The sequence below is a fragment of the Eriocheir sinensis genome, chromosome 27 (genome assembly GCF_024679095.1).
Source record: "Eriocheir sinensis breed Jianghai 21 chromosome 27, ASM2467909v1, whole genome shotgun sequence".
NCBI lineage: Eukaryota > Metazoa > Arthropoda > Malacostraca > Decapoda > Varunidae > Eriocheir > Eriocheir sinensis.
Genome location: NC_066535.1, coordinates 1,442,929 through 1,462,686, shown reverse-complemented (window position 1 = coordinate 1,462,686; position 19,758 = coordinate 1,442,929). Strand labels below are relative to the sequence as shown.

Sequence of the window (19,758 nt, the reverse complement as noted above, 5' to 3'; positions counted from 1 at the left end):
GGGAACAGTTGTGGTGGTAAAAATAAAAGTAAAGGGTGAAGGCAGGTGCAGTAATGAGAGGAAACACTGGCGAAGGCATGGAAGAGAAAAATGTGAAAAAAGAATATGATGAAAGGGACATTGATAAGGGACACGCGTAGTGGTAGCGGTGGAGGAACAATAAGTGATGAAGAAGGGGACTGTAATTTCAGCAGGGAAGACAAAATACGTTGACAATATGAGGGGGAAACAGGACAATTTTTGCGGGGGGAGTGTGAGGGTGTGGCAGTGATGGCTGGAGAAGGAGGAGGGAGAAGGAAAATAGGATAGGAAAAATAAAGAAAGAAAAGGGAAAAGAAGGAGGTAGAAGAGGAGGAGCCGGACGTAGTAGACCTCGGTGAAGTGGTGGTGGGAAGAGTCACGGTGGCAGGAATGGAAGCAGTGTTGAAAGCAGCGGTGGTGGAGGCAGCGGTGGAGGAGGCAGCAATGGTGTTGGAGGCGGGAACAATAGTGGTGGGGCAGCGGGAGGCCGTCAGTCCCACGCGTGCAGCCCCAACACAGGCGAGCCCCAGCCAGCCAGCCAGCCGTCCGGGACAACTGGTGCGGGGCCGAGTTAAACGGCAGTCAGTGAACACGTGCGCGAAATGATGGCAGTTGTTGCGCGTTGTTGCTGCCGTTCCCGTGTATTTCCCGCTCGGTTTGCCCAGCCGCCATTGCTGCCCAAATGAATGTCTCGAGGCTGAAGTAACGAGTGTAAACGTATATTTTTTTCACTCCCCCTCCCCCGCGTGCTTATTGGCTTTAATCTGTGTCTAAATTTCATTGGGGCAGTACGTGAATGCGTGTGTTCCTTTAATTGTACCACGCGTGTATGGAGGTCGCCTCTGTGTCGACGCGAAATGTTTGGGCACAGCGAGCTTCCATTTTTTGAGGGGGAGGGAATTTCTCGTAGTAACTGAAGGAAGTGGTAAGGTGTATTCAAGTAACTCCCTTCGTGTCAATTTTGAATTTTTCTCTGGAAGTGTAATTAGAACTGATGGTAACTACTGACCATTACCACCGGTGTTAGCAATTAAGTGGAAGGGTCGCGTTAGTGCATACGAAGTCGAGGGAAATACTGAGTTTCTCTTCATTGCCTTGTCATGTAAGCCTTTTCTTCTCTCCCTCTCTCGCTCCCTCCCTCAATCCTCCTACCAGTCTTTCGGCAGCTAGTTGTGACCCTTCCTCTCTCTCTTCGCCCTCTAACGTTCCTTTTCACTCCCTATGTTTCTTTTATTCTTTCACCCTCTCCCCTGTTTTTATCCTCTTTTCCTCTTTCCTCTCCTTCATCTCTCTCTCTCTCTCTCTCTCTCTCTCTCTCTCTCTCTCTCTCTCTCTCTCTCTCTCTATATATATATATATATATATATATATATATATATATATATATATATATATCTCTCTCTCTCTCTCTCTCTCTCTCTCTCTCTCTCTCTCTCTCTCTCTCTCTCTCTCTCTCTCTCTCTCTCTCTCTCTCTTTCTTTTTTCTACCCTCGCCCCATCCATATCCCTCTCTTCCCTCTTCCATTCGCCATTTCTGCAACATTTCTTCTCATCCTGATTTCATCCATTAACCCTCCTCTTGCCTTTCCCCTCGTCCTTCCGCCTCTATCTCCTTCCCTCACTCTCTTCTTCCCTCCCTCTCTCCCTCCGTCCTTTTCCTTTCAGTATTTGTCTCCACCACACTGGGTCATGCTCAATGGCGTGAGTGTGACTGGTGCGGTCCTCGCTAACACGACTGAATGGGGAGCAGCTGTTGCGCGATTTTGTCGTCTGCAATTTTGGGCGGTTTTGGGAAGGCGGGTTTGGGGGGCGGTCTGGCGGAGGGGTAGAGGTGGCTGACCCGCTACATTGAGTCTATTGGCGCTGTACAGTCTCACATTTTTATGTTTATTTTGAGACCGTATATGGGTAGTTCGTTTTTCCAGGTTGTAGTCTTAGTTCTTTAAGGATGTTTGCATGTTTTTGCTAGGTTTCATGGCTTTCCAAGTTTGTGGCAACTGTTTGTGTGTGTGTGTGTGGGTGGGTGGGGGGGTTGTGTGTGTGTGTGTGTGTGTGTGTGGGTGGGTGGGGGTGTGTGTGTGTGTGTGTGTGTCCATCCGTGTATGATAAGTCCAGCGATCTTCAATCTGATGGGCTGGAGCGGGAAGGAAGAATTGTTGGGGAAGTAGGATGTGAGAAAGGAGGAAGAACAAAGTGAGGAGCAGATGAAGGAAGAAGATGAGTAAGAAGGCTAGAAAGGGGTAGTAACAGGGATATATAAGGCCAGACCAATGCTGGAGGTTCAAAGATGTCAAATATATAACCCTGGCGTTTCAGTGCGTAGGTAGCTCTCTCTCGTGTAGAGCTGGGAGAGGCTGGGAGGGTGAGGGTCTTACTCTTTTTCTCTACGTTGACGAAAGAGTTGCGTGTGGTGTTAGTTACAAGTGTTCTAAGGAGAGGTTATTGCAGTCGAGCAGAGTTATGTCTCGTTATATAAAGATTAAATAGAAAGATAATAAGTGAAAAGCAATATTTTTTTTTGCAGTAATAGTACAGTGGAAAGAACGTAGATCAGTGGAGAAAGAAAATAAGTGAACGAAACACTGCTCTCTGAGGTTCTTTAATACAGAATGAGATGATTAGCCTTAAAGAAAAAAATGACGGCGAGTATATAGTGGCACGACAATTGAAAATATTTTGTTCGCCGACAAAATAATTTTGTGATGCAAGGGTGCCTGCGTGGTGCTGCCCATGACAGTTACTATATATAAAAACTTTCCCTTATATTGGTGTAGATGGCACAGTAAACGTTACGAGGTATGAAATAAAAAAAGGAAAATCTAGAATAAGTTCAAGATGAAGTAAAGTACTGCTGACATGAACAATGATGAGAAGAAAATGTTCAAATAAATATTATGAAAGGTGGAAGGTCAGGATATAATTTCCAAAGAGACAGGAGAAGACGTGCTGTAAATGAGACACACGATGCGTTGTATTGCTGTGGTAAATTATTTGGATCACCCAGATGAAGTGAAGAGCGATTAATTCAGCTCAGATACCTGGGAAAATGCTCCCGCTAGGAAAAAAAAAATATTTTTTTTATCAAACTTGCGTTTCCATTGATGGTCGACAGAAAAATAGATTTCTTGATCCTGAAATAAACTGATTTCTGCTTCATCAAGATGATGCCAAATCCTGTTAGTACTGAACAAATCATAAATATACATCAGTAGACTTGAGGTTGATAAAAAGAGGCACTTTCTGGCCAAACGGAAAAACACACATAAAACTTTCATGAATACTGTATGCTGAGGAGTAACAAGTTTAGCGTTGAGGCAAAGATGAAATTATACTTATATGGCTTGTTATAAATATATCAAGTTGTATAAAAAAATATAAAAAAAACAGATCATAAGAAGAAAAAAGTACATCAACAACAATCTTTACATTATAGTAAGATGATGTCTTTGGAGGTGAAGTGAGAGTCTTAGAGTATGAAAAACATGACAAAAAAATAAACAAAAAGTCAAAAGAAAGTATTATTTGAAAAGAGATTGGAGATTCTCTCTCTCTCTCTCTCTCTCTCTCTCGTTGCACAGACATACAGACATATAATATTTACAATTTCTGTGATATCGGCTTAGTGAAAGGGATCGAGTGAGAGAAATAGAAATTGCTACCAGTCGTCAGGAGCCTGTTGGTTTAATCCGAGAACACCAGGATGAGCCGTAAACTCAGAGGGATGGGATCCCGAGAAGAAAATTACCGGAAAAGCCGGCGAAGGTTGGAAATTAATGAACTGAGACAAACCGATGACCGGGGATCCAAGAGAAGCGGAGCCTGATTCACTTTCAGTACAAGACGATCTGTTTTCCGTGTCAGGGAGGAAAAAGGTTTTATTCTCGTCTCTCAGTAAACCATTACATGGAAGGCTGTTTTTCTTTTACGTTTGGTCAACGCAACAAAAATCTTAGGTCAGGAATGCTGTAATTATAGTTCCTTACACGTTGTCACTTTGATATATATTGACTACAAAAATAAAAAAGGTTCATTCTGATACTGGATTGCAACTTCTATAAGTATCACAACATTTATGATATAGATATAGATATTGATATAGATACAAATGAGTGTGAATGGTAGGTATATTAACAATATTTATAACAAATAATAAAATTAAGATTAATAATAATAAAATTGAAAAAAATAATGGCAAATCAATAAAGCGATTATATTAATAGTGATTTTTAATGATAAGGATTTTTAGATTGTGTATTAAACTTTTTTTTCAGGTAAATCAGAGAGATGGGAATGGAAGGACGCGCTTTTCAAGTGTGTGTGTGTGTGTGTGTGTGTGTGTGTGTGTGTGTGTGTGTGTGCAAGGGGACGGTAAACTGTAATCCAAATTTTTCCTACATTTTTTTCACATTAACAACATATTACTACAGCAACTATTGTGGAAAATGAATCTCTGTTTTTTTTTTAATATATCTCAGCTGAGAGTAATTACCGGCGTGTGATGAAATAGAATAATGTTTCCGTGATTACGAATTTTGAATGTTAAGCGAGTGTACCAGCTGATGCATTAATGAGTGTGTGTGTGTGTGTGTGTGTGTGTGTGTGTGTGTGTGTGTGTGTGTGTGTGTGTGTGTGTGTGTGTGTGTGTGTGTGTGTGTGTGTGTGTGTGTGTGTGTGTGTGTGTGTGTGTGTGTGTGTGTGTGTGTGTGTGTGTGTGTGTGTGTGTGTGTGTGTGTGTGTGTGTGTGTGTGTGTGTGTGTGTGTGTGTGTGTGTGTGTGTGTGTGTGTGTGTGTATTTTCAACAAACAAGCGCACGTAAAACCAAGATTCAATTAGAGCGACACCTGTGTGAGTCGAGGCGGCCACCTCCGATCGGGACAGGTGGTGGTGAAGAGGGGGAAATGGACCCAGTGGGGGCGGCGTGGGGCCTTGTGCTGAGTGCTGGTGCCTTGGAGGAGGAGGGGAGGTGAAGGGTGGGAGGGGAGGTGAAGGATGGCAAACACGACGATATAGACTAGGAAGACGAAACGTAGATGTGGAGGGGAGGTTGTTGTCTATTTATGTTATGTAAGGATAAAATATATTCAGTTTTGATAAACTAAATGCGATAAATTTAATCTTATCTGAAATGAAAACAAGGGTAGTTAAGTAAGGTTCTAAACTAGCTTGTGTTGCTGGGCTATATATTTTTATTGAATTCGCTTTTAAGGTGCAAAATCCCTGTGCTGTGGGCAACATTTCATGATATATTTTGAATCATTGTATCCAATATTCAATGAGAAAAAGACAATGGAAAGGAAGGCGACATTTACAACAGTTATGTTTAAGTTACCTGCTGACTTTGAGGATTACAGCAGACTGGTAACGCTCGTGATAGTCCTAATAGAGGGCAGTTAGCGTGGTGATCGAGGGAATACACGCTGTTGCAGTGGTGAGCGGCGGGGGATGCTCTGGGAATTGCGTGCAGTAATAGTATTAACAGCGGTAGTGATTGGAATTGGTTTCAACAACGTTGGAGAAGCTGACATTTATAGCAGTGGGCGTAGGTGTGTTTCGAGTAACTGGGCTGGCTCTAGTAAGGGTGATAAAGTAATAGTGGCTAGTGGAGCTAGGCTATACAGTGTGGAGCCAGGCTACAGACGCAAAGAAAATAGAGGAAAGACAAGTTTTGACAATGTACAGTCCTTGGGATGATGGGATAAAGGGACGGGACAGAGCATATAGGAAGTTATGGTGATGTGAGTGGTGATAATATAAGTGGATGCGGTGTGGTGGCACTCAAGTAATTGTGGCTTGTGTTGGGCGAAGACACATGTTGGTATTCAGTGATATCGTTGTAGAAGAGGGGGGAACTAGGATACTGAAGGAAAATTAAGAACGGTCACGAAAAATGAAGACTGTTTAAAAAAAGATGAGGAAAAGTGAAGGCCAATGGGAGGTGGGGGTAGAACGGAAGGATACGACGGAGGGTGAAGGAAGGTAACTGACAGGAGACAGTAGTGTTCAAAAGAAAATGGAAAGAGAAAAAGACGAAAGGCTGGAGAGCGGGAAAGAAAGGAAGGAGAAAAGAAAAATGGAAGGGGAGAAGAGAGAGAGAGAGAGAGAGAGAGAGAGAGAGAGAGAGAGAGAGAGAGAGAGAGAGAGAGAGAGAGAGAGAGAGAGAGAGAGAGAGAGAGAGAGAGAGAGAGAGAGAGAGAGAGAGAGAGAGAGAGAGAGAGAGAGAGAGAGAGAGAGAGAAGGAAACGGAATGGTATTGAAGAGTTCAGGGAATAGAAAAAGAATAGAGGTGAACGGAAATGAGAGGGTGGAAGGGAGGATAAGTCAGGAAAACTACAATAGCTGTAGCAAAGAAGACTGAAGGTTGAGAAATAACATGGAATGGTAGAGGGCAGGACAATAAGGATGAGGAGGGACACGTGAGAGGTAGAGAAGAGTAAGGATAGAGAGAAAAGAGAATGACAGAAGAAAATGAAATGAGAAAATGGGAAGAGAGAGACTGGAGAATGAGAAAGGGAAGGGGTAAGTGAGAGCCATATAAGAATGTGAAGAGAGAGGTAGACGAAAATGAGAAGGGAGAAGGAAAGGTGAAAGACAGAGAGTAGAATAAGAATGGAGAGAGGGAAGAGCGAGGCAGAGGGAGAGACTAAGGATAGGGAGACGATGGTGAGATGGAGGACACGTAAGGACAGGCGAGGGACGGGGGGACGGAGGTGGAGGGAGTCTCACCTGCGTTCATGCTGTCGCTAGGATCACAGGGATTACAGGAGCACGCACCTGACTCGCTGAAGGCTCTTGTGGCTCACGCCTAGAGGATCCTAAGCCCCAGAATGGCGGCGGCGACTCCCAACGCGTGCTCCGGCAATAGCCCGAGGGAGGGAGACGCCGGGGGGAGGGGGGAGGGGGAGTAAGGGAGGGAGGAGGCGGAGGATGGAGTGTGAGACGGGAAGGAGTAAGTATGTTTGCCTCGGTGATGAGAGAGAGAGAGAGAGAGAGAGAGAGAGAGAGAGAGAGAGAGAGAGAGAGAGAGAGAGAGAGAGAGAGAGAGAGAGAGAGAGAGAGAATGTGTGTCTATATGTGTTTGTGTGTGTGTGTGTGCGTGTGTGTGTGTGTCTTTGTTCCATATGGCGCTGAGGAACTCTATTTTACTCTCCTATTGTTGATTCCCAAAGATCATCGTCATTTCTTGTTCTCTTTCCCCCTTTTCATCATTTTTGTTATAAGTTTGTGTCTTCTCCCTCTCTTCTATTTCATCTTTTCCCGTCTCATCCTCTTCATCCTCCTCCCCTTCCTCTTCCTTTTTCTCATCTTCATTCTTCTTTTCCTTCTCATCTTTCTCCATCTCTTCTCTTTTGTACATATTTTCTCCTTCTCTTCCTCCTCCAGCACATTTCTGTTGTTATCCGAATTCGTCTTCAGAGGTTATGATGCTATTCTGGTCCAAACAATTGCGCAACGAAAAAGAAAAAGGGGAAAAAAGCGTCTTACCCACCGCAGCAAACCAACCAGCCACGTTTTGTCTGAACTCCAAAAGACGAAGAATGAGATAAAAATAAAAACTCTTCGGAAATCGACCGCCAATAAAAGCTTGAAACAGATGGGATAATAATGCAGGAGTCGTGTGTTGAAATGGTAATCTGAGACGAGGGATACAGCCACTCGTGCGCGCGGACCGGTGATGGTGGTGGCGGCGGTGGTGGCGGTGAGAGTGGTGGTGGTGGTGTCTCGGCTTTCCGTGCGGCCAGAGCCAGTTTTCCAGACAAGCGGCGGCTCGGCGTCTGCATGTATACCAGCGCCGCGCAGGGAGTACTTCAGGGAGATAATCCTTTAACAGGCGAGGCAGGAACTTATTTGGCTGCAACACCCGAGAACACTCAGGCCCGCCCGCCGCCTCGCGGGGCCCGGGTACACAAGGGGTGACCCTGACCCCGCCAGGACCTGGGCATAGTTACCTCAGAAAAGGACCTTTTTTTTACCGTATCCGTGTTGCAAATTTCATGTTTAACAGTTTACTTACAGAATTACTTTTCCCATGTGAAATATGATAAAATCAATATAACGAAAAGAGTTTTATAATGTTTTTGAAATTCATACACCTCTTAGAGTGTGTTGTGCTGTGTGTGTGTGTGTGTGTGTGTGTGTGTGTGTGTGTGTGATTCACCTAAGGCATGATTACGTGCTGCCCTCGCGATCGCCAGCTAGTACGTTCTCGGGGAGCTCAGAGCTCACTAGTCAAGCTATGGTTACAATTTGAACCTATCTGTCCCTCCCCCCTCCATTTCCTTTGCTGAAGATCGGACAGGAACCACTCCTTGGCTGCGAAAACTTCATGGGCCTGAGCAATGCTCGAACTTCAGCCTGCCGGATGACCACTGGCTGTGTAAGGTGTCCATTGGACTACGGAAATGGTGTGTGTGTGTGTGTGTGTGTGTGTGTGTGTGTGTGTGTGTGTGTGTGTGTGTGCGCGCGCGCGTGCGCGTTTGTGAGTGGCGGTCGCTTTCGTAGGAAAATGGAAGGAAGGGATGACTAGTGGAAAGTAATCCAGGTAGAAGCAAAAAAAGTGGGGGAAGAACAGTATTTCAATAGCCAGGTATGCTATAACTTGGCTGAGTAATAAAAAGACACCTGCAGGAGTGTGGGTGAAGCAAGACACACCTGTGGGCCATAGAGCGTGTGAAACAGCGGGAGAAAGTCTCAGGTGGTCCCGCCAGACAGCGTCGCCTGCACGGCACAGGTGGTCTCCCTCGGCGGTCTTGCCTGACCTCCCCCCTCTCCTTCACCCCTCCTCCTCTTGCGCGGCCAGAGTGACTCATCCAATGAGTGATGGCGGGGCCGCGGGTGCCACACAGGTGAGAACGAGTCTGTGAGTCATCGGGTGACCCCCAGCTTGAGTAGAATTTAGCCTCCGATGATTCATCCAAAAGTCATTTGAAGAACACAGACACTCTCCTTGTACAGCTTTTTTGTCTGCGTCAGACACATTGTCGTGTATCGATAAATTTACTTTCTTTAGCTGCGGCTCAGCACGGCGCTTGCTTGCTGGCACGGCGGAGTGAAGGTGTTCCCGTGGCCTCAGCGTGGGACTGCCGGCGTGTGTGTGTGTGTATGTGTGTTTGTGTATTTAGGAGAGAGAGAGAGAGAGAGAGAGAGAGAGAGAGAGAGAGAGAGAGAGAGAGAGAGAGAGAGAGAGAGAGAGAGAGAGAGAGAGAGAGAGAGAGAGAGAGAGAGAAGGAGCGTGTGTGTCTGTTCTGTGTGTGTGTGTGTGTGTGTGTGTGTGTGTGTGTGTCCAAGCAGCAGCAGCAGCAGGTGGCAGCGCAATACCTGGGCCTCTCACTCTCGCGCCGCGCCTCGCCCCACATCGCAGCGACACACTCAGTAACTTTTGCCTGACCGGTTGGCGGCGGCATGCAGGTGGCCGTGTGACCGACTGCCAGCTGGACGACTGCATTCCTGACTGCTTAGTAGGCTGGGTCGAAGAGTTGCCTTGAATGCAATCTGCTGAATGCCCCGATCTTTAACTTGTTCCTCGAATACCCTGGCGATGGAACGAATGACCGGCTAGCCAGACGCCGACAGTATGGGTAGCGTTAGTAAAGATAAAGGAAATGTGGCGACTTTTTCGGAGGTTATTGAGAAAACTTTTCTAAAAGGCTGCTGTGTGTACTTTCTTCGTCTCGTTTTCGAAAGCAGATCCCACAGAATATCTAACTGCTCTCTCGGAGGGTAGTGTCGCTAAAGCATATGTAATACCGTTATTACAGTTTTGTAGCATAACAACATCCAAACTATCTCGTGTCAGCCGGGTGTAAACGCTGATTGTCTTTCTATATATACGTCTCGCTCTACATTAAATAAACACAACGGCAGACTATCTGCCTGAAAATTCATGTAGTTGCCGGAGGAGCAAATGTGAGTTGAGCAGCAAAGTGGCAAGAGGGCTGTCTAGTATTCGCTGTGTGTGTCTGGATTTGACTTTCCTATCTTTGTCTTGCTTTCCATAAGACAAACACACAAACATGGTCGGGAGAAAAGCGAACTCCACGAGATTTGCCAAAGTAGTTTGCTTCTCCTTGATAACCCGCTTTGCAGGTAATCCCATTTGCATAGACAAACTTCGACTCAAGCATCGGTGCTCTTATGAGGCCAGGCAGCGGAGGCCACTCACAAGCAGACGCCGTACTAACGCACGCACGCAGGCGCCATCTGGTGGTGCGAAGGGATGGCGATAGACACGTGAGCTTTATTTTCTGTCTCTTCAACATACAAAATGGATAGGTCAGGAGGAAATGCAGGATACGAGATAATTGAGAGAGAGAGAGAGAGAGAGAGAGAGAGAGAGAGAGAGAGAGAGAGAGAGAGAGAGAGAGAGAGAGAGAGAGAGAGAGAGAGAGAGAGAGCAGCCATATAATCTACGATAAATATGCATGGTCAACCGGTATTCCTTGGCTCCCGTCTACTCCTCTTCTTCAATATCCTCCTGCCTCTCCTCGTAATCTTCCTTGTCCCCGTCCTCCCGTTACATATCTCTCCTCACCTATATCTCTCCCTCACGCCTCCTCGCGGGATCTTGCATTACCCACAAGTCCTTCTCGTGGTCACTGTCCTCTGTTTCCTTTGTCTCCTCTTTGGTACGTCCTCCATGAAACCTTTTCGCCTAATTCTCTCTCTCTCTCTCTCTCGCTCGCGCGTGCGCGCGCGCGCCGGTCCTCACGCCACCCCCGAAAAAGGTGAGGCCACGTTAATTACTGGTTATTTCCACATGGGAGATAATACGATCAAGGCCGCGCGTGTGATTAAATACAGTCATTTAGTAGATAATGAGAGAATTTTACGATGCCATGACGATATTACGGCGCGGGGATGGTGTATGGGTGATGGTGACGGTGGTTATGGTGGCGGTGGTGGTGGTGATGGTGTGTGGTTTCAGGAGGTGATGGTGGGGGTGGGGGTGGTGATGGTGTGTTGTTTCGTGTGGTGATGGTGATGAGGTGTACTGGTTTGGATGGTGATGGTGGTGGTTGGTGGTGATGGTGTGTATTAGATTGATTGGCGATAATGGTGGTCGGTGGTGGTGATAGGGTGTGGTTTTGGGTGATGGTGATGATGACGCAGTGGTTTGGAGAGACAGTATGGCGGTGGTGATGGTGGTGGTGATGGTGGTGGTGGTAGTGGTGTGCTGGTTTGAGTGGTGATAGTGGCGGTGATGGTCATAATGATGATGATGGTAGTGGTGGCGAAATGGAATGGTGGTTCAAAGGTTGCATTGGGATCACGGCTATGCAACTAGCCCTTTCATCGTCATTATCATAATTCTCATCAGCATCAGCATCTTTATCCATTTCATGCGATTATTACCAGCATTACTTAGTTTAGAGTCAATTTTTTTATCAAACATAAGAACATTAGAACATAAGGAGTCAGCAAGAGGGTATGCCCTGTGAATCTAACCCCACCTAACATCACTAGCCATGAAATTATCTAATCATTAACAAAATGTGTCTATCATATTGGCATTCACAACATGACTGCCAGCCATGTTCCACTCATCCAACTCACTTTTGGTAACATGGAAAGGCAGGCAGTAAAAAGCCTGATCATAACGAGGCTGCCCGCTTTAGTGATATAGTCGGAGCGACATGTAGAGTTAATTAAAAACAATTGCTGCACGTGCGTTACATTATGTTTGAAGGATAAGGAGGAGGAGGAGGAGGAGGAAAACGAGATCGAGGACGTGGAAGAAAAGGAGGAGGAGGAGGACCTGTTCAGCAAGCACTCCACTTCCATCGACAAACCACTCGATGCTCAGGTCACTAAGCCTCAGGAAGTGACCTTGACCTGACCCAGCGTTTGACCTGCAGACTACACCTTAAGAAGCTGCCCTTTCCCCCCTCTCCCGGCTCCACCAACCCCTGTACTCTACCCCGACGGCCACCTCAAACCTACCCACAAATACGTCAAATCCCCTTTCGTCATCCCCCTCCTTGTAATCGTATCACTACGAACTTACTTTTCATATGTAACCATAACATGTACATTTTCAGGTTAACGGCTGCCATAACTAAATGAACCGTTTATTATTATTATTATTATTATTATTATTATTATTATTATTATTATTATTATTATTATTATTATTATTATTATTATTATTATTATTATTATTATTATTATTATTATTATTATTATTATTATTATTATTATTATTACACACACACACACACACACACACACACACACACACACACACACACACACACACACACACACACACACACACACACACACACACACACACTCACACTCACAATATTTAATTCCTTAATTACTAGTGCCATCATTACCTAACTATTCACAACATCATCATCTACAAGAACACGAACATACGAGTAAGACTAATTAATGTATTTTTCCGTCACTCTACTGTTACTATTACCAAACAAAACTAACCACTCGCATAATGATTATATAGTTATTGGAAGGAAGGGTGACAAAAAGAAAGGAGGAAATGATAATGAAAAAAAGGAGGGGAAAGAAAGGAAAATGTTGTCAACACCTCAACAGCAGCAACGACATCATCAGCGCGAGGAGATGGTTCATTAATCTGCCGTAAACTCATTTTTGGCGTGATTTACAAGCCACGTAATTTTCCATCCACAAATTTTAAGTAGTTCACTATGCCCCACTCTCTCTCTCTCTCTCTCTCTCTCTCTCTCTCTCTCTCTCTCTCTCTCTCTCTCTCTCTCTCTCTCTCTCTCTCTCTCTCTCTCTCTCTCTCTCTCTCTCTCTCTCTCTCTCTCTCTCTCTCTCTCTCTCTCTCTCTCTCTCTCTCTCTCTCTCTCTCTCTCTCTCTCTCCTCTCTCTCTCTCTCTCTCTCTCTCTCTCTCTCTCTCTCTCTCCTCTCTCTCTCTCTCTCTCTCTCTCTCTCATCTCATCTCCCCCTCCTCCTCTCCTCTCTGTTCCCTCTGTCCCTACCCTCCTTTCCCTGTCCGCACCACCCCCACCATCACCTCCACCACCACCATTACCACCACCGCATACTCATCAGCCTGCCTGTATGTATTCACTCCACCCAAGGCGACAGTCACGAAGCCACCAAGGGAGGAAGTCGCCAGTTTTTATTATTTGTTTGTACTACTTAATTAATCAGCTTTTCTATCCCGAGTCAGGTATTTCTCTTCTCATCTCCTTACCGCCCTTCTTTGTGGCTGCCGTATAGCTGCTATGCCAGGCTGCTGTTCAGTGGTGCTCCTTGTTGCGAGAAAGGGATACCCACAACAGAGATGCGAAGTTGAGAAAAAAAATGCTGATTGAATTAAACAATTTTTTTTTATTAAAATATAATAAAATAGAGTAGACATTTATAGGAGGAATAATGTACGTGGGCTATTCAGGGAAAGCCTAACTGTTACACATATTCATCTGTATCCACATAATGAATGATAAAAAAAATAACAAGAAAGGAAAATTTAATGACATAGCCTACACGAGATCAAGACAACACCAATGTTATTCTGGCTCCGCATTGTTAGGCGACAAGGATACAATAGGAGAGGAATTTGTCAAAAAAAAAATGTACCGAAGGAAAACGAAATAGTGTACATGTGAACAAGATAAGGCTTATACGTACTAATATTTATATATCAATGTAAATAATGCCAGTTATAATAAGATAAAGAATTGTTAATTGTAATTATATAAAAACAATATTAATAACAAATGTAATAATGATGACAAAAAATAATAGTAATAGTTATGATAATAGTAATAATAATAATAATAATAATAATAATAATAATAATAATAATAATAATAATAATAATAATAATAATAATAATAATAATAATAATAATAATAATAATAATAATAATAATAATAATAATAATAATGATAATAGATTAGATAAGTTGTCATTAGTATTAAAATAACAACAACAACAACAACAACAACAACAACAACAACAACAACAACAACAACAACAACAACAACAACAACAACAATAAAAATAATAACAATAACAATTATTATAATTATTATTATTAAATTATTATTATTATTATTATTATTATTATTATTATTATTATTATTATTATTATTATTATTATTATTATTATTATTATTATTATTATTATTATTATTATTATTATTATTATTATTATTATTATTATTATTATTATTATTATTATTATTATTAATATTATCATCATCATCATCATCATCATCATCATCATCATCATCATCATCATTATTATTATTATTATTATTATTATTATTATTATTATTATTATTATTATTATTATTATTATTATTATTATTATTATTATTATTATTATTATTATTATTATTATTATTATTATTATTATTATTATTATTATTATTATTATTATTATTATTATTATTATTATTATTATTATTATTATTATAATTATTATTATTATTATTATTATTATTATTATTATTATTATTATTATTATTATTATTATTATTATTATTATTATTATTATTATTATTATTATTATTATTATTATTATTATTATTATTATTATTATTATTATTATTATTATTAGTATTATTATTATTATTATTATTATTATTATTATTATTATTATTATTATTATTATTATTATTATTATTATTGTTGTTGTTGTTGTTGTTGTTGTTGTTGTTGTTGTTGTTGTAATTATCATTGTTATTATTATTTTATTAATAATATCTCCATTATCATGAATACTTTCGCATCATTATTATTCATATTACTATTATCTTTATTAAAATTGTCGTCGTTCATATTATCATTACTGTCAATAGTATGCAGCTGTATTAAAAGAGACTGCCCATCCACCTCGATTCTACAAGGGAATCGAACCCAGGACCTTTTGGTTGTGAGCCGAGCTCACTAACCTCTATGCTACAGAGCTCCGTGTGTGTGTGTGTGTGTGTGTGTGTGTGTGTGTTGTTGTTGCGTGCAAAAAAACAAAGCAAGTTCTCTTCTCCCTCCTCTCACCACCCTCAAGCTTCCTCTTACAACATCTCGTACAGTGTCAGCAGACATCTGTACATGCGTTGACAGGTCACACATTGTATTCATTAAATGTCTCATCTTCCTTACATATATCACCTTTGTAAGCACACTTATCGGCCAGTTTTTATGTTGGTTCGATAAATGAATGATCCACAAACCACTCTGAGCCAATTAATGGGCTTTTTCTTTCTTACGCTTCAAGTAGAGTCACCCGCGGTGCAAGATTAATGGGAGAAGGGAAGGAGAGGAAATGTCAAAGAGAGGAAAGACTAATGTTGGGAAGGGCGAGGAAAGGGAATGGTTTTAAGTTAGACAAACTCAGATTCAGGAAAGACATAGGCAAGAATTGGTTTACCATTAGAGTGGTGGATGAATGAAACAGGCTTGGTATTGTGCTAATACCATAGATACATTCAAGAAGAGTTTGGATAAATTCATGGATAGTAAGGTAAGGTGAGGTTAGGCTTACAGGAGCTGCCTTGTATAGGCCAGCCGGCCTCTAGCAGACTCCTTACGTTCTTACGTTCTTATGCTAAGTGAAGGCGGAATTTTTTTTTAAATCAACATGGTGAGATGACCAGTTAAATCCGTTTTTTTTAATATCAGATAATTAAAAATAATCAAAGGCCTAACCAAAAATATAGACTAGTGCCTAAAATATATTTATTAGAAGTATATTTGCTAAAAAAATGCCAGATTTAAGGTTAGAATAGTCTTATTTATGATTTTTCCATAACTAAAGAGTAAATGTTGTAATAGGAAGGCTGTTCCATGGTTTACTAGTGAAAGGTATGAATGTGTGAAAATAGTGGTTTACACCTGCGAGTTTACGAGGAGAGAGGCACGAATCTGAAGTCAAGAAATGTTACAGGTAAGAAGTAAGAGAGAATGTAAATGGAGAGGAAAGAGCTGAGTGACGAATGGTGGGAAGGAGGAAGAGAAAGACGTTTAAAAAAAAAAGATTAAAGGAAGGAGAAGAGGGGAGTGAAAAGGAGAGAAGGACATATGAATGAAGAAAGACAGAAAGAAGCTACCAGAAGAAAATTGCGTTGAAATGATAAATAATCAGACCACACCGACTTTAGGTACCAGACCAGGTGATCTTTCTTTAAGTCTTATAGAAACGACGTTAAATGGTCACCGAAAAACTGCACATCTGCAGAGCGAATGTTAAAACGAGTGCTGTAAATTTGTTGTTCAAGAAGCAATCGTGCTGCACTGAACTACGGAAGGCGGTTAGACCTTCCTTTCTCGAACAGCAACATCTGCATTGGTTTGTTTTAATTTAAATTTTGTGCCACTATATATTGTTCGTGGTGCGTCACTTATCATAAAAAGTTTGGACTCATCCAACTTTATGAGGTCATAAAGTCATTGAAAACATTCGATCAGTCTCCCTCACAGACGGCGTTTCTCAAGCAGGAACGTATGAAGACATATCTCTTCGTAGTGTTTATGGCGCAAGGAAGTTAATATTGGTCGCCATACGTTGAACACTTTCGTAGTGTAGTAGTGTAAACACATGGTGGGGGAGGCCAAAAGTGTACTGCATTCTCAAAGTGGGATTATGCGATGCTATTATAATTATAATGGCAATATTGCATCTTTCTTTTTGAAAGAGAAGTTTCTATCAAGGAAACTTAACATTCTGTAAGCACTATTCACTGCCGCAATGCATTCTTCGGTAGGTTGTGATATTTTACGTATGTCGCTTTCCTGCTTTACGCTTCATACTTCATACTTCATAATTCATAATTCATAATCGAATTTCCTTCTTTTCAATGCCCACGTCAAGACTCTGGAAAATAGTTACATTAATGAGGATTTCCCATTCACCAGATCATGCAGTAACTCATACGTAGCCCCTTGAAAGCTTAATCTGTCTTGATCAAAGAGTACCAAGATACCGATCTTCATTTCGTCAACAAATTTAATAATGAAGTTATTGAGTCAAACAACATCTATATCCTTGATGCAAATTATTAAAAGAGCAGAACCGAGAACATCGTCACCAGGGACATACTTGTGGCTGGCAGCCTTCCTGAAGCAGCTCCATTATGACCACCACTCCTTGCTCTCTGTTGCTGCGTTGCTCAGCCAGTCTGCGATATGCGTACTTTACCCTCGATATCTACTAAAAAAATAGTCGTTTAATTTCGTAATGTATTTAATTTTGTAGAATTTTATCGAATACCTTTTGAAAGAGTTATCAGTATCCGTCGCCTTAATGATGTCCTAAACTGAAAAAAAGGTAATTATAAAAGGTCTGTTGTTTTGACGAGCTGGTTCTCTAGTTTCAGAATCCGTGTTGCATATTATTTTTTTCAGTGGATAACTTCTTATAAGTAATTTAAGATTTTCTCTAAATAAGTTTTCAAGTACCCTACCCACCATTGAAGTTAGATGAAAGGGTATTTTTCTCTCACCTTTCATTAAAAAAACGGTGTGACGTTAGCAACCTTAAAATCAGAAAGGACTCTGCCAGTTCATAGGGACATTATGTATTAGGCGGTGAGGATACCGATCATGTAACTTTTTGTTTCCTTCTATAATTTAGGATATAATTTATGTTCTGGTCTTGGACCTTTATTTGGTTTGTCATCTGACAGTATTCAAAACTTCACTGACATATATTTTAAAGCTTGGTAATGTATGAAATGGGTGTTCAGTAAAGAAGTATCATTTTGTATGTTTTTGGAAGTAGCATCAGAGATGATATGAAATACCGAGGAGGATAGTAGTTTTATACGTTATATTAAGGTAGTTATCATTCACTAAGTTGCTTGGGCTTTCTGTCGATGGTCCAAACACGCTTATTAGCTATTTGTTATTGTTTATGTACTTGAGTAACGTCTTAGTATTACTTTTACAATCGGCAGCAATGGTAAGTCAACAACTGACCGTATCCTAACGCTTCGCGTGCTGGTGGAGCGCCGAAGTGAGTTTCGACAGGGGATGCTTGCAGCCTATGTCGATCTCAAGAAGGCGTTTGACTCAGTGCATCACGAGGCACTCTGGGATCTTTTGCGACTCCGTGGGATTCCTGCGAGGACTATTGATTTGCTGAATGGTCTGTATTCTGGGACAGAGAGTGCTGCGAAGTGTGAGGGGAAATTGTCCAGTTTCTTTCCCGTGAATGCGGGAGTGAAGCAGGGCTGTGTCCTTGCCCCATCGCTTTTCAACACTTGTATGGATTGGGTACTGGGCAGAGCTGCGAACCAGAGTCATTGCAGAGCATCCATTGGCAATACCAGGGTCACTGACCTTGTTTTTGCCGATGATGCAGTAATCCTGGCGGAATCGCTGGAGGTTTTGGTGATGGCTCTCGAGGCACTGCACGAGGAGGCGAAGCCCCTGGGACTTCAGGTCTCCTGGGCCAAGACCAAGGTACAGGTATTTGGAGGCTTGTTAGATGAAACAGTACAGTCTGTTCATGCATGCGGTGAGGACGCTGAGATCTCAGGAAGTTTCACGTATCTTGGTAGCGTAGTTCATAACAACGTTGAGTCTCGCCAGGAAGTCTTACAGCGGATTGGCCTGGCCCACGGTGTTATGGACTCGCTCAACACGAGTATATGGCGTTGTCGGTACCTGTGCAGAAGGACAAAGATCCGTTTCTTCAAGTCCCTTGTGCTCCCTGTCTTACACTATGGTTGTGAGACATGGACACTAAATGGGGACTTGGAGAGGCGTATTGATGCCTTTAGTAATAAATGTCTACGCAGAATCATGGGATATCGGTGAAATGACTTTGTGTCAAACCGGCGACTACTCCGTGAGACTGATTCGACGTATATTACCTGCATAGTCCGTCAACGCCAACTCCGGCTATACGGGCACGTGGCACGTTACCCTGAAGCTGATCCTGCTCATCGGGTTGTCTCTGCAAGAGACAATCCTGAGTGGAGGAGGCCAAGGGGACGCCCACGGAGTTCGTGGCTTGAGCAAGTCGATAGATCCTGCCGGGAGGTACTCGGGTTGGGAAGGGGGCCTGCATGGAGACTCGCCCGGAGGGACTCCCGGGCTTGGGGTCGTAGGGTGGGCGAGGCGACGCGCCCCCCGGCGTATGCCTCCACTGATTGATTGATTGCAGTATTTTCCTCGTTCCTAAAATTTTCCTAACTTACAACTTTGTCACCTGCTATCAAAAATGTTGAACCACAGTTGACTTCTATTTCTGCTGTGTCGCTTTTCACACACGTATTATAAAGGTAAAGTTGATGGCACACGCTATAGCTGCGCGCGGCCTTGGTGCTCATATCCGTCGCAATGGCCCTTGAGCCTGTGAGGGTAAGAATCTGTTACCCCGGGACACAGGGCAGGCGTGGCATCCGTGTTACCACAATTTTTAAATGGTGGCCGAAGGTATTCTCTTAATAAAATTATTTTCTACATTCTACAGCCACGCCTCATCTACGTTACTACGTATTATAAAATATTTGCGTATATATCAATATTTGAATCATATTAATTGTTTTTTTTGGGGGGGGATTAAGTACAAGGATTTTCTTCTCAGTTGCTCTTGAATGAGTGTTTGTTGATGCGGACCAGTTTGTGACCACAATAACCGAGATGTTTTACTAACGAGACTGTCCTGCATCACGATTACACGATCCAATGTGTTGTCTGGCCATGGTTTTTCATTTGTTTGGCTTCTAAAAGATAAAACCATTCTGTGAAATTCCCTCTCGGCACCAGAGTGACGACCAATCTACATGAGGGAG

At 42.3% G+C, this 19,758-nt stretch overlaps 1 protein-coding gene across 1 annotated transcript in view; it reads right to left on the bottom strand.

Moving 5' to 3' along the window:
- LOC127004269 (two pore potassium channel protein sup-9-like) overlaps window positions 1-19,758 on the bottom strand; it is a 258,313-nt gene that overhangs the window by 174,064 nt on the left and 64,491 nt on the right. The gene's annotated exons all lie outside the window — the stretch shown is intronic.